Consider the following 4,291-nt stretch of genomic DNA (forward strand, 5'->3'; position numbering starts at 1 on the left):
AGAGCATCCGAAGATATTTCCCACAATGCCACAAACGAACAACATTTTCTCAGTATCCCTTTAAGTACGTTAACCTCTTGAAAGTCACTAATATTGAAATTGAAAAAATAGAATAAAATATTATGACGCTAGGAAACAGTTAAGAAAGAAATTGCAAGAATACATTATAGAAAATAAAAGTGTTCCACGCCTTAACTTTAGTGCTGGTCCCATTAGTTAAAGTATTTCGTATAATTTAATTAACACAGGCTGTGTGAAGACTTGCTGATAAATTATTAGGTATTATGTGGTCTCTTACGTATAGGCAAGGAATTGTTTTTATGACACAGTGCCTGTTTTTGTTTTACTATGAATATCATTTTATCTTAGATATATTCAGCTATAAAATAAAGTCCGTCATAATATTTGTACGCAATGATTTCAACGTGAAGAAATTATGATCACATTAAAATATCACAATAATTTGAATTTCTCAAGTCCTTAAACAAAAAAAAGTGCAATTTACACGTTATTGCTCTGAAACATTTTTGTTGTTCTTGTTTTGCACATATCAATATAGAACTGAACAGAATGAACAAATCTAATGGCATTGTCTTTTTACTGAACAAGTTCAATGACCTTGTCTTTCTACTGAACAAGCCTAATGGCATTATCTTTATAATGAACAAATTTAATGACATTATCTTTTAACTGAATACATTTAATGACATTGTCTTTTTACTGAACAAACCTAATGTAGTATATACAAAATTTCATGTACTTGTAGTATAAGTTACAAATAAGTAGGAACCTTAAATTTAAAGTAAAAGAACATCAAAATGCTGTGGATAAATTAAAAACGGGCGATTTGGCTTTGGTGGAACATGTGGCGAATTCTAAACATATTATTGATTGGGATAATGTAAAAATTCTTAAACAGTTAACGGATAAAGATGAATTAAATATAAGAGAATCTTTATAAATTGTTAAAAACAAAATAAATTTAAATAGAGATTTAGGCCCAGGAGCCACAGAAATAAATTTGTGGAAATTGTCGTTGTAAATGGCGCCATTGTACTTGTGTGCTAATTATATCTTAGATTTATAAGTAGTGTTATGTGTAGTAGTGTTATGTGTACTTCTTGATGGATTCTCCTGAAGCTGGTGTAATTATTTACACCGAAACATTTAAGATTTTAAGTTTCTTTTAACTTGTATATTTTTAATTTTTTTAACTTTACAAATAAATGTTTGTGCAAGTAAAAAAACGTTGATCTTCGTTTTATTATTTTATATAACATCTTTGTACGAGAACTGTCAGTTTTTACGTATTAAACCTAATGACATTCTGTTTGTACTGATAAAACCTAATGATGTTGTATTTTTCCAATTAATACAGCAGTTGCAAGGCTGATAGGTGTAAGTGCCACATAATATAAAACCTGAACTGAGCTAAGAAGGAAACATTGACAATATTTGTAGTTGGGCTCGAACCCAAAACAGTACAAACCTCTAAAACTCTGAATTTACTTTAGAAGTATAAAATATGGAATCTTGTTGTTCCGGTTACCAGTTTGTTTAAAATTTATATTTCGAATTGATTTTAAATTGTGGAATTCTTAAATTCTGATTTAAATGTGTATCAGCGATGTAACTAGCCCTATTTTTTAATACCAGTCTTCATCTGTTCAAACTAGAAAAATGAGTATTATTGAGTTGGTTTTCTTACTAGGTCGGTGTTAGAACATCTCATGCAGTGTTCTAAATTATCTGTTCTTTTAGAAATTTAACATATAGAGTGCAAAAGTTAACCCAGTCAAAGTAAACTGACAATGAACCTGAAAAGCTCGTCAAGAGGATGTTTTTTGTTTTTTTTTATTATTGAATTTCGCGCAAAGTTACACAAGGGCTATTTGCATTAATCGTCCTTAATTTAGCAGTGATAGACTAAAGGGAAGGCAGCTAGTCAACACCACCCACCGCCAGCTCTTGGGCTACTTTAATCGAACTGTTGGACTTAATCATCGCTCTTTAAGCCAATGGGGGACGTTGCTTCTTCTTTTCTTGACTTCAAACTAACATACAGTGACTAGATATGTTTCATCAAAATTTGGGAGTTATATCAGAATAGGAGTTAAAGTTTCATAAATCTCTATATCAAGAGCCGTTAGTTTGACTTCAATATGTCGCGAAGCTAATATTTTAAAGACATACAAATAAATAACAAAATCTCAAAGAATAATGGTGACGTTTGAGAACTTCAGTGAGAATAGTTCAACTGAAACCAAATTTTCAGTTTACTCTGTTATAAACCTACCAAAACGTACACTTTGCATCTCTTATACAGATAGGGGGGACCCGTACTTTTTGCCTAATTGGGAATATTTTCGGGGGGGGGGGTTTCTTCTGAAGATATTGTTCTAAAATTGGGTACTGTCTACTAAAATCAATGTCATCTGGTAACTAAACATGTTTTGAATGTCTGAAGCCACTAACACACATTTCTTTGTAATTTATTGTATTAATATTTTGATCACAGTTCATATGCACACAGACCGAAAACTAATGAATAACAATTTTACGTTTGTTCACAAATAAAGTGAGCTTATGTAGTTTAAAAAGTTACAACGCCATAAATATATCTCCAGTCTTCTTTGTGCAATTAACACGTGTGAGGTAGATTTCCAATTATATATAAGGTTCATATGTCAGTGTTACAAATATATATTGAACAATTAAGTTTCTATGAAAGAAAATTATCATTACGACAAGTCGTAACTGGCACTCGTATGCTAATTTTAATGGTTTTAACTTCTATTTTCCTTTTTTTTCGAATTGGTAACATACTTATATGGGGCAAATATAAAATATAACAGTCGTGTTTTCAGGAGGGCAAAAACATAGTTCGGGCTAAAACTGTTTAAAAGAGCTGAGAAGCCGTGTCCCCATTCATATAAGATATGTTTCAAACCAAACTTGCAAGAGGTAAATTGATGGAGTCGTCGATTGATCTTAGGAAGTGAAAGAAAGACTGGTGTTTAAAAATAGAATTAGAATTTAAAAAAAAATGGACGCAAGCTGAGAATGTCCTTTTAATATTTACAAAACGAACTTCATGTATGGGTTAATATCATTCATTTTCTAAAGAAAATATGTGGTGACCTGATTAATTATGATGATTTTCTGGAAAAGCAGTAAGTGGCAAAAATACGTCAACTATATTATCTGTATCATAAATATCCGTCATGTTGTTTTTACTCGTAAACACAAAATATACCATATGTTGGTTAAGGCTAATTGGCAGATCTTATGGAACTAAAACCTAAGAAATAGCAATTACTACTTTAATGCAACTTTTTTTTTAAAGAAATTTGTGTACGTATACTTTTTTGTTGGTTTTATATTTCTTAAGACATTTTAATTTCCTATTTTCCGGTGCACGTGTTTATTCCGTGATTAATCTAATGATCCAAGACACTAGTGAAAAACAAAATCTCCTCAGTAATCTAATAATCCAAAATGCCTGTGAAAAACAAAATCTCCTCAGTAATCTAATGATCCAAAATGCCTGTGAAAAACAAAATCTCCTCAGTAATCTAATGATCCAAGATGCCAGTGAAAAACAAAATCTCCTCAGTAATCTAATGATCCAAGACGCTAGTGAAAAACAAAATCTCCTCAGTGATCTAATGATCCAAGACGCCAGTGAAAAACAAAATCTCCTCAGTAATCTAATGATCCAAGACGCCAGTGAAAAACAAAATATCCTCAGTAATATTATGATCCAAGACGCCAGTAAAAAAATCAAGATATTCTCAGTAACCCTATGATCCAAGACGTCAGTGAAAAATCAAAATCACCTCAGTAATCTTATGATACCATCATTCGATTATCAATACTTAATTTTCAAAGTTTGTTTCCTGGTATCATGAAATAAAATCCTCTTAATTTGTATTCTATTAAGGTCAGAAAGACGCAAAGCACATTTTTCAAGATTAATATAGTGGGTGGTGACCTAGCCTTGAAATAGATGACTCAGTATGATATCGTTAACCCGGAAAGGTGTACAACTTCTGTGCTATAGGTAGGCGTTCGGGCAGTTAAAGAAAAAAAGTTCACTGTGTTAACTGGAGGAGTTGCACAATTGTTAATAAATATGGAAGTATCATATCAGAGCGGAAGGGTGTTAGAATGTTTTCTCTGTGTAATTACAAGCGAAGACTAATTATACAAATTATGGGTTACAAAAATATTTCGAATTAGAATGAAAAGTTCGATACAGTAAGAGAGCAAATACTGAGTGTTGATAACA

Source organism: Limulus polyphemus, unplaced genomic scaffold (genome assembly GCF_000517525.1).
Source record: "Limulus polyphemus unplaced genomic scaffold, Limulus_polyphemus-2.1.2 Scaffold548, whole genome shotgun sequence".
Lineage (NCBI taxonomy): Eukaryota > Metazoa > Arthropoda > Merostomata > Xiphosura > Limulidae > Limulus > Limulus polyphemus.